Source organism: Dipodomys spectabilis, unplaced genomic scaffold (genome assembly GCF_019054845.1).
Source record: "Dipodomys spectabilis isolate Male_0828 unplaced genomic scaffold, ASM1905484v1 ptg000276l, whole genome shotgun sequence".
Lineage (NCBI taxonomy): Eukaryota > Metazoa > Chordata > Mammalia > Rodentia > Heteromyidae > Dipodomys > Dipodomys spectabilis.
In genome coordinates, this window is record NW_024870953.1 from 3783037 (window position 1) to 3795654 (window position 12618).

A 12618-nucleotide genomic window follows, 5' to 3' on the forward strand; every position below is an offset into this window, starting at 1 on the left:
CTGCTGAGGAATCAAACCCAGAACTTCATGTAGGCAAGGCCAGCACTCTGCCACTGAGCCAGCTTCCCAGCCCTCCTCCTGATATAATTATTGAATGTAATCCAACGCTGTTTATAACTATGCATTCAGCGTGGAAAATCCAGTTTCAAGGATGTCTAAGGTCTTTTTTTTTCCTTTTCAATCACAACATCGTCATTATCAGGCTACACTGTGGTCATCATTCTCTCCATCAAAATTATTATTAGCATCATAAGTGCTAATATTTGGACGTCAGATATGTGTCTATGATTTATTATTATTTGTCATTTGTCTTACCAATGTGCATGCATCCATATTGAAATTTTGAAAAAATAAATAAAAAACATAACCATATCAGGTAGCTTGACTATGTAGTTATAGCAAATTATGGAATAGATTTTTGGAAACATTGCAAATTCCTAATCAGTATGAATTTACTTCCTCTCTCCCCCTAACTACAATCAAATATTTAAGAGTTTGGTCAGAAGCTTTTCAAGTAATATACTGTAAATGTTACTACAATATCATGTATATATCTAAAATTCCCTTGAAAATAATAAACTCTACTTTCTATTGAAATATTAGTTATTTTATTCTAGGAAAAATTTAGAAAAATATACTGTATATTGAAATGAAAAAGGTAAAAAATTGTAGCATAAAAGTTTTAGAGGGAGTCTGTCTTATATATATATATATGTATATATATATGTCTTCTCTCTCTCTCTCTCTCTATATATAAATATTATGTGTAGAATAGTACATTTTTAGAGATAATTTGTCCTCAGAATTATATACATATATCTAAATTTATGTGTAGAATGATATACATTATAGTGAAATAAGCATCTTAAAATATAATTAAAAAGAAAAAAAAAAAAAACTTCTTGAAACCAAGTGCTGGTAACTCACCCTTATAATAAGAGCTATTCTGGGTGCTGAGATCTTAGAATTGTTTTCGAAACTAGCCCAGACAGAAAAGTACTTGTTAGATTCTTATCTCCAATTAACCACTAAATACAACACCCACAACAACAAAATATATCACATTAATTTCACAAAACCATCTTTTAACTGCTGTGAACATTTCTTAGAAACATGAATACATACCCCTGGAAAATGTTAAGTAAAAAAGTATAGAATATTTACGTCTATGTTAAAGACATGACAATTTAGATTGTTTAAGATATTTAGGTAATAATTAGAAGATAAAAATAATGATAGGTAGGTCATATATTGGGACTGTTTTTTATTCTATTTTACAATAGTAATAAAATTATATTTATAATGATTATATAAAATTGCTCTTGCTTGGTATTTGAATTATCATAAGTGATAAATATTTTTAAATGATTTCCAAAGCAAAGGAGTATCAATAGTTTTGTAATTTCAAAAAAATTAAGAAAATGATTTCAAGCTGGTTCACTCTAAGTCTATATTTGTTTCTTGCTCTAGTTTTCATATGTTAGTAGAAATTAAAATTCTAAAAATTTAATGGATATTGGCATTCAGGAACATCTTCACATTCACTAATATTGGAGTCCCTTAAGTGGAATTATTTTATTTCATTAGTTACTTTCACAAATAAATCAAGATGATTGTGTATTTTTTTTCTTTTCACTGCTTTTGGCTCTTATCTTGAGAATATGTTTTTCCTAGAAAAGTAGAGATAAGCAATTGGATTGAGCAAGTAACATATGACTTTCATAAAATGCAGATGCATAGATTTGTGTCTTCTGTCATTTGCTAAAAGTTTCTTCCAAAAAATGTTTCTCAATTACTTAGAAGTTTTTCCCCTTCCCCTCCACAAATTATACCGGCATCAAATACAGTGAAAGCAGGGGTTATACTGGGGGGGAGGGACATACAAAGCAACAAACAAATATTTTTATAAATGTGTTAGAAACAAACGCATGAAAGAAAAAAAGCATCTGAATACATATCTTAGGGTTCATTTCCTTAACATCACCTTATCTGACCTTTTCTGCTTGACTCAGACATATACTAGATATTACAAATAAGGGAAACCATGGGAAAAAATAGGGATACAGGTGGACCCATTGCAACAATGAGATGTACAAGTCGTTATGTCGAAAAATGCACTTTACAACTTTGTAGTGGGGGGGTTAGAGGGGAGGATTGGGTAGGGGGGCGGGGAAGGATGGGAAGGGATGGAAAGGGGAAACAAAGGAGGAAGCTACAATGTTTGATAAGAAATGTACTCATTATCTTCCCATATAATTGTAACCCCTCTGTACAGTATTTTCAGAATAAAAATTAAAAATAATAAAAAAATTACTTAGAAGCGATGCATAATTCCTACGTATTCCAGTTATCACATATACTTTTGGATTGAGTTATCTCTGTATAAACTCAAACAGACAAAATACCCTCAAAATAAACACAAATCACATCTTTGTTTTAAATGCAGTAGTTTACAAAGAATTTTTAGCCAGCACCAAAAACATCTTTTTAGCAATTGTGCATTTTTTGTGAAGAAGTTTTAACAATTTTTTTTTCCTGACATGCAATTCACTTACAATATATTATCTCCTTTTATTGTATACATTTTAGTGCTTTGGAAGTGAATTGTAACTACATAGGTTTTCAAAGCCTAATTTTACAAACTTGAATTTCTTCAAATAGAAATGCTGTAAATTTTAGAACCGACATTAAAATAGTTATAAAATTCAGTTACAGGAATTTGGCCAGCATACATCCTCTACAGTGTGTCTTTTCAAAATTTGTTTTTTGGGATCATTTCCACGGTCTCACACATACTATTCAAGTTCACTGTCAATTAACTACATTATCTGTCCAAAAAAGTTTTTTTGTTAGTGTTTAATACATTCATAGAATTGTAATGCCTGAATCCTATACAATTCTCTTTAACCTTTTGAAGGCTTGAAAACTTGTTTGCTAAAATGATTGCGGTATTATACAAATGGATCACAATGATAAGTATATCAATTTCTCCACAAATGCATTACTATATTTTGCGTCTTCTTTTTATATTATGGTCATTCTGTGAGTTGTCTTTTTATTATTTCTTAGACACTAAAGACGAGCTTATTTCATATATTCCTCCTATTGACTATTTAATTACATATGTTATTTAAAGAAATATCCTGTTCAGGAAAAAATTTATATACAATTAGAAGATATATAAATACTTGTTTCAGAATCATTGTAGCATTAACATTGTAGCATTAACAAATATGTGCCCTCTATCTGTTGGATATGGTTTCATTTCTGTTATAGTGTCCTTTGAATTATGAAAGGTTATCACTTGATATAATCCAGTTCTTGCTTTTCTTTAGCCACTAATATTTTCCATGTCAAATTTTTAGAAACCTTTACTAATCCAATGTCATGAATTTTTACATTTATGTTTTATAGGTTTTACATCTCACATTTAGTTTGATAATCATTCATTATAAGGTTTGAGGTAGGCCAGGTGCCAGTGGCTCATGCCTGTAATCCTAGCTACTCAGGAGGGTGAGATCTGAGGATCGTGGTTTAAAGCCAGCCTGGGCAGGAAAGTCCATGAGACTCTTATCTCCAATAAACCACTAGAAAACCGGAAGTTTTGCTGTTGCTCAAGCGGTAGAGTGTTCACCTTGAGCTGAAGAGCACGTGGACAGCGCCCAAGCCCAGAGTTCAAACCCCATGACCTACATAAAAACAAACAAACAAAGGATTGAGGTAGTAGTCTAAGATCATTCTTTAAATCTAGAGAGGCAATAGTGCCAATACAACCATTTATGATTCTGTTTTTATTTCATAAAGTCATAGCATCCTTTTCGAAATCTATGGACCATAAAACTAAGAATTTATTTTTGAAAAATCTGTTACCTTCTTCTATGTGTCTGTTCTTATAGTAGAACTATGTTATCTTCACTAAACATGGTAATACGATTCAAGCTAGTATGAAGGCTCAAGCTACACCATTTTACAAGATTGTTCTGACTGACTTGTATTCCTTGAATTTACATCTGAGATTATTGAGCAGGTGGACCGATATTCTCAAGAGATATCTAGATGTTGGATAGTCACTCATAATTTTCACCTTGTGAAAACACAAACCCCCGATATTATATATAAAATGTCTTTAGAGATTGCTCAAAGCAACTAAAATTAATTTAGGAATGAGTTAAGATTTAGATAGCATTATCGCATAATAAAGCTGAATGATAACGACCTGAGCTGTACTGCAGAAGAGAGAGGTGGGAAGAATTGTGGACCACATAGGAACTGTATGTCATTGGAATTGTTTCCAAAAACAGAAAGACTTCAGAGAAGAGAAGGAGAAAAATAAAGTGTCCTGAATCAAGTTTCTCTTTAATCCACCTGATAGTTTGGACTGAAAGTCAGATAACATAGAAAAAATAAAATAGAAAATAAAGCATTGTATAGAGCTGTTACAATGTAAAAAAGTTGTAATAGCCATATAATTAATTTCCAAAGAAATGAGAAAGAATAGCAATAACAATTGCTAACGTGGATAGAAGATGGATCACATTTTATCATATACAATTTTGAAAAAGCATACTAGGAATGAAAATTTGAAAGTCATAACTTAAAACACAATTTGTATAATAACTAGACAGTATAGTTCAGTGGTAAAACATTGGCCTAACATATGTGAAGAAATTGTGAGATCTCCCAAGCATTAGAAAATGCACACAAAGCACACACACAAGAAACCCACATAAACACACATACACACACCACATACACACATTTGGAGTATTGTTATTATGATATAAAACAGAGGAAATTATCACAAACAGTAAAAGTATTTTAATATATGAAATCATAATATTGCTCATGCTATTTAAAAGTTTAATTAAAATAAAATAGTCACAGTATTATAGATTAAGTAAATTGAAAATTAAGAAATAAAAGACATGAGAAATTTGCAAATAATTTTTAAATAATAAACATTTTGAAATATGTATTCTTTTATTTTGACAAAAGATTGATGTTTCTGTGCTTTAACTCAAGATTTAGAATATGATAACCAGGTGCTCTATATCTTTCTAGGGATGGCTATATCTCTAATCATTTCACTCTGGAAATTTTATGATAAAGTCTCATAGTTTCTCAGTCTCTCCCGAATTACAAACCCTATTTACACTTCCCACCATAGTTAGAAAATGGAAACCACAAATCACTATGCCCAGCTCAAACAGTTTTTTTTTTTAATTCAAGTACAAATATTTCCAAAAAGTGACCATGTAATGAAACCGTTTTTAATAAAGTATGTGCTTCTTGAAAATGCAATATTTGTTACATGGACAAATATGTTTAGAACTATAAGCAAATAAATTTATTTAAATTCACCAACCATAGAAAATTTAAGAAAATAATTTTTACATATTCACATGTTAACTATTGTGAAAGCAAAATATGTGTCTTAATAATTTACATGTGTTAAAATTATGCGAAACTAAATTAACTTATCCTACAACTCTGAAAAAAGAATTACCCTAAAGAAACAAAAGAAAATAATTAAGTTCAAAATTTGAAATTTAGAAAATAAAATGAAGTGTACTCTTTAGTTGACTTAAGTAACTGTAAGCCCTATGTAAATAAATTTTATTTAAAAAATGTATGAACAAAGAAAGAAAAGTACCCATTGGTCAATACCGACAGGAAAAACATCAGTAGTTTTTTTTGAGTGTGCAAAAAAATCAATGGAAGAGATAACAATATTCCTTCCATAATAAATGTACTCATTACCTTATTTATGTAACCGTATCCCCTTTGTACATTACCTTTACAATAAAATTATATTCAAATTAAAAATAAACTAAATAATATCCCAATTAAGAATTCGTAGAGAGCTAGGAAGGTGTCTCAGTGGTAGAGGGCTTGCCTTGCATGCTAGAGGCCCTGGGTTCGATTCCTCAGCATCACATAAACAGAAAAAAAAGCCGGAAGTGGCACTGTGGCTCAAGTGGTCCAATGTTAGTCTTGAACTAGACGTGAGGAACGGCGCCCAGACCCAGAGTTCAGATTCAACGACCGGAAGCCCCCCCAAAAGAAACAGAATTACTAGAAACCATTGGTTAAAAACTTTTTAAAAAACTGCCCTAAGTACCCAAGTAATATAATTTGATGATACTATTTAAATACTTCAATTTCAGCAGAGAAGCCAAAATTTAAAAACTGTTAAAAAGTAAAGTAATAAATCAGAATATATTACTATTAATAATAATCATACGATGAATTTATGGTGGTAGTCAAATATGTAAGAAATGAGGCAATTTTCCATTCGTTTGCACTTAATAAGTGAGAAAGAATTTTCTAGATCTTTTTAAATATATAATAAGTTTAATGAAGAAACTATTCTGTCACATCATATGATAATTAGATGAAGCTGATATTAGAGCAAAGAGCAGATTGTACTAAGTTTCTGGATGTTAAAGTTTATACTTATTTTGGTTGTGGGAAATTGTGTTCAACTTGGGGTATTGTTTTTGTTAGACTGGTGTCATATCAATGGTTAATTTTAGGATAGGGGATCCCTTTCCACAAGAATATGCACCTGATGTGTCGTTTTATCCTTCCCATTATCAATGGCATAAGAGTTGCACACCAACTTGTCTAGCTTCCTACTTTGGCAGGCTTGGATTCTGTAGTTCTTCCAGTCTTAACCTGTAGATAGTGCAGGATGGTGGAAATGATCCAATGCACCCAGCTATAGATTGAGAAGGAAGTCCACTAAACTTTTGGCCTGGGTTCTGTTTTCAAGCCTCCTCAGTAGTTAAGAGTTCAGATGGGAGCCCCTGGTGCCAAGCAGTAAGAGTATTTCTTAAAGCAACTAGACATATATATGACTTAGGCATGTGAACACCTCAGTACAAGAATAAAAGAGCAGTGAAGCATAGAGGACAGGCCCAATTTTAACTAGCCACTTGGAGGCTGAATAAGCTTAGCTAGCTACTCTGGAGGCAGAGATATGAAGACCACTATTCAAAGCCAGTCCAATCATGAAAATACACGCGATTATCTCCAAAAATACAGGAGTGGAACGATGGTTCAAGTGGTAAACCACTATCCTCGGTCACAGAAGCTTAAGGATGATGAATGAATGAGCACATGCACATGCACGTGCGTGTATACACGTGCATGTGTACACACACACACACACACATAAGTATTGCAATGCGAAGTTCTTTTTTTACCTTGCTGTACTCTATTTCCTGTATGAGTTTACAAATTAACAAAATCAGCTAAGCACCTATTTACATACAACTCATCATGTTTCTCTAAAGTCAACTCTCTTTTTGGAAGCATGCTTTTATTTGACCCAAGTATAAACTATTAAGGAGTTTGAGTCTTCTCCTCAATTTTGTAGAATTAGATGATTTTTAGCTTCCTCCTAGCAATATAATTTTGTGAAATCCTGCATCAAGCAACGTATTCCTTTCACTAGAAGGGAAGCCTCTTTCAAACAATTAATAATAGGTTTTTCTTCTCTTTGCTTGCATCTGTAGTTTTATTATCTTTATATTTCATGATCTGTCTGTGTATGACAAAGACTGCTGTGAAAATAAAAGACCCTTCGCAGCACTTATCATTTATATACCATCCATAGATATGAAGGTGTTTAAATATTACTGAAATTTCTTTGGAATAAATCATATTCACCTAGACTATTGTGAAAAAGAAGAATTGGTTTCTCAGCACTTTCGATAAGAACTTGATTGAAAGAAACAAAAGGAAAAGTGAGGAACAACTCAACACATACATTCAAATGAAAGAAAACAACCCAAGAAAAGAAATTAATTCAGTCCTCAAGAATCTGCGGGAAATGCAAAGACCTGAAAAACAAAAACATCAGCTAGACAAGCTTATGAAAATCCTGACTACATGAGAGTCTACTCTTGTGAAGATAGTGGTTAAAGCCCAGACTGGACAAAGATCTGTACACAATGCCATGCACCTGTTATTCTAAATTCCAGGAAGAATAACATAACGTGGACTGAGCCCAAGGTCATACACAAGTATCTGAAAAATAATCAGGATTATTTATGACTGGGGACATCACAACGTGGTAAGAACACCCATTTAGGGGGCACAAGACACTCAATTCAAACTCTAATATTTGGGTATTAAAGTAAAAAGCTATGATTTTAAATAATTGGAATAATTGTAAGATTTGAGTATTTGAGTGGAAAAATGCATGAGAGAGATAGAATGAACCCATGGGGCAATTCTTTCAACTTAAGTGAAAATGTTTTATGGTACTTCAGACAAAAAAGTGTTACCTTTCAAATGAACATGGTTGTGCATTTGGGTGATGGAAATACTTTACTTACATAGGTGTAAATTAAATAGATTTCATTTGGGTAGATTGTACTTCTTGAACTAAGAGCCTAGATGATGTTCCTGAGATTATTTTCTCAAGGCTACTACTTTGAGCCACAGTTCCAATTCTGATTTTCTGTTGGTTGTTTGGTGATAAGAGGCTCCTGGTCATTCTTGCCCAGGATGGCTTCAAACCATGATCGTCAGATCCCAGCCTCCCGACTAACCAGGATGCCAGGAATGAGGCGTCGATAGTTTTAATAATTTAGTAAATTCTACAGTTACTGAAGTTATACATTATCATTATAACCTGTGTAATGCATGTGTGTATGTATATATCAATGCATACGGATAGAAATATTTTAACATATTTTTGTATCTATAGTAGATTTATGAAAGCATCTATTATAAAATAAAATGGAAACAAAAGTTAATAAGGAGCAAAACAAAGGAAATTATCACATGTTTCTTGTTGTTGAATAGAATACAAATTGCGAGAATCAGTTTGGGAAAACCATCTGTACATTAACAAAATAGTTAAGAGCTATTAATTCCAATCCATCTATCTGCCCATGTTTTGCAACCTCAAAAATGAGTGTGAAAATCAAACCACACTTGTTGCCTTTGTTTTTAACTCACCTGTTATAATTTTGGGGTTAGATGAAGTAATCAAATAAAGATTAAAATAATATTATGTGAGACTATGAATTAGAGCTTAAAATTATTTTAAATATGGTAATAGCTAATTAAATTGCATATTCTTTACTTTTACTCTGTCATGTCCCTCATTCCCACATTAGGAAAGTATATAGAAGGTTCTCACTAAATTATATGTATAATTATGAAAAAAATGTATTGAAAGAATATGGGCACAGTGTGGTATTAGTAGCTTATTGAGACTTGTAGAGGGAAGTGTGTTTTTGAGGACTTGAAATACATTGTGATGAAGATGAAAAGAGGGATATTCTTATTCTGGAAAACTGGCTAGAGGATTGCTCCCATAAAGGTAGTGATGAATTCATCCAAAAGGTTACAGTAAAATCACTTTCACAACCATGTTCACTGCTGCACTATTCACTGTATCCAAGTTATGGAAACAGCCCAGATACCCTTTGGCGGAGTGATGGTTGGAGAAAGTGTGGCACATATACACAATTGGATTGCATCCATCCATTTTGAAGACTGTTACATTATTTGCAACGAAATGGATAGATCTAAAAATATATTAAGTGAACTAAGTCAGAGCCAGACACACAAAGGACCCATCTTCTGTCTCATATTTGGATGCTAGAAATTTATACAAGTTTACACAAAAATATTAACCAAAGCATGCTATTTGCAGAGGAGTATTTCAAATGTGTAATTTCTTATGAAATTGAACTTTATTCCAACAAAATGAATACCAGGAAACTATCACTTGGAAGATGTGGGGGGAAGTCAAAAAGAAGGAATAAAGAAAGTTATGGAGGAAGAGAGTGAAGGTATAATATTCAATGCAGATAGTATAAAACTAGAAAAAAATTAAAGTGGGGTAAGGTTTGGAAGGGTGTGGAAAAGTTATATAAATATCCGTTATACTTAAAAAACTTGATTTGTTGAAGGGAAATTCCCTTATACAAGTATTTAAGATAATAAAAATATAATTAAAAACAATGGAGACATCTGACCTTAAATTCTATTCTCATCTATTTTAAAAAATAAAATTATTTGCTCTATAATTTGATCAGAGGGATGGATTTTTGGCTAGCTAGATCATTGCACATCTGTCTATATCTTCTTCTCTTCCTTTCATGGTTCTCATAGGTAATATGATAGCTCCATAATTATCCTACTTTATTTTTCTTTTATATTTTTGGTTGCATCATTTCACTTTCTGCTCTGCCATTCCCAATTCATTTACATAGAAGGCATTATTTCCTATTTTCTCATTCCTAGAATAAGCTGCACATGAAGACACCACTGGTCCTCATTTTCAGTCTGTACCTTTGAATATGGAGGAAAATCTTTCCTCTGCTCTCTAGCAATTCCCTACTCTCCAGTTAGAATAATTTGGAACAGTAAAAATAAAAAAAGAGAAAATAAATACTAGTGGAAAAAAAAACAGATGCAGAAATTTCACCGGATTTTTCTGAGCATTTCATCCAGTGTGAACTATTGGGGAAATAAATGGACAGCTCATTATCACTGGCACTCAAATTCTCTGGTTAGGCAATTCTGATGAAGTTGAGGAACAAGATGAAAAAGTGAGAAATGGTATCAATTGCAAGAAAAAATGGAATAGGATCAAGCAAATTTCTTCTTTGTTCTGCTGAAAATAATCGCCTTACTACAGCGCAGAGACGACTTTCCTAAAAAGCCACTCGTGTGAATACTAGGGATGACGATGAATATACCCCTCTTCATCGAGAAGCCTACAGTGGACACTTAGACATTGTCCATGAATTGGTGGCTCAAGGCAGATATTCATGTAATAACTGAATGGCTGGACACCCCTGCACAGTACTTATACATGGAATAATACCAGAGTGGCTTTTTATTTCATCATGATACAGATACCAATGTCCAAACTAAAGGCCTCTTGACCCCCTTGCATCTTGCTGCTGGGAATAGATATAGCAAAGATATGCTGGATCACCTTCTGGTGAACCATTATATCAAACCAGGTCTGAAGCACAACTTGGAAGAAACTGCATTTGATATTGCCAAAAGGATAAGTACAAATTGTTCTCCTAAGCCCTAATGGTTCGGTTAAGTTTCTTAAATTTCAAAATTGCCAGTCCATCCTATGTGCCCATAAAAAATATTTTCACAATACAAAGCAACAGCAATATCTTACTTTAAAAATTCATGGATTCCATGGTATTCTTCCAAGTGAATTGCCTGACTTTGATGTCAAACTATATTCGAGTTGTTTGTATACATCTTTAATGATTTCTATAGAGTTTGTGATTTTTTTAATCAGAAATAATTTTAACTTATCTGTTGAAATGAGTAGTACAGAAACTAAAGATATTTTTGGTGCTTGTCTGAAAAAAGTATATTTAAAAATATTTAGTATTCTGTTTGTATAATGTCCATAACCTATTTCATTCTCTGCTAGATACTTTGAATTAGACATTGTTTTATAATATATAGGTTCATTAATAAATGTGTCCTTTCAGATTGCATTCCATATAGAAACAGATTAAGATTCCTTTAATTCCTAGGTCCTCATAGAATTTTATTTCTTTAGGATAAAATGACAATGTTATCTTATTTCAAAAGTTTTATAAAGGTTATGCTATGTAAAGGCCTTTCTAAAAAGGTGAAGATTGAATGATATCAAACTAACTTTTATTTCTATGAATTACATGTATTCTTACCCTTGTATATTTGTAATCAGCTTTTTAATAACTGTTTTAAATTTCTTGCATCTCAAGAATGAAAAATATGCAATACTTCACAAATTTTCATATCATCCTTGTACAAGAGCCATGTAAATCTCTGTATTGTAATTCAGGTAGACGTGCTGCTGAAGCATGTAGTATCCTGGAAATTTAAGTAGTTAATGATGCAATCTTAAGACAGGCATATATCTTTGGTTGCCTATTTGTAACAAGGAAACCTTATTGTTCCCAAAATTGCTATTCATCTTATTTCTGTAAAATTCTTTGTATAGTGGAAAAAACTTATATTGTTTGTTCGATTGCTCACATGTGCAAATATTTTCAATGACTATTTTAAGTCTTTTTCATTTGAAACTGGATCATACTTTGAAGCCTTTATATCTAGGGCCAAAAGTGATGGATTTTCAAGTACTTATTTATTAACTGATTTAGCTAATGGATTCAAAGTAAGCCTTGCTTAAGAGCTACTTCTAAACTTCTGCAGCTTAAAATTTCCCAAAGGAGGTCTTACTGGCACAAATGTCTTCCTGACCATTTACCCTTGCTCCATGTAGGAACAGACCAACCAGAATCTTACCCTGACAGCATAGATTGTCTTATTGGAGCAAATCTAATCTGTTACAAGGGATCATAGAGAGACGAACAGTTCAGACAGAAGTGTTCAGATTAGAAGGTATTTTTTTCAAAATATAATTGTTTATTACACCCTAACATTTCAAAAGAAGCTAAAGCCAAGAAGGTGAAAAAATTGTTCATATGTATGATTACCTAATGTCTTGGCCTGTCTACCATCCAACCAGGCAGGAACTTACACCACTGATTTTCTATCACCAAATATATTCCATAGTTCCAGGAGAAGTCCATATGTTTCTCCTCGTTATTAGGCCTTAAATTGGTA

The 12618-nt window shown here is 32.4% G+C and overlaps 1 pseudogene; it reads right to left on the reverse strand.

The window, feature by feature from the left end:
* Positions 1-11757: 11757 nt before the first annotated feature.
* LOC122126399 lies at positions 11758-11854 on the reverse strand (annotated as a pseudogene).
* Positions 11855-12618: the final 764 nt, after the last annotated feature.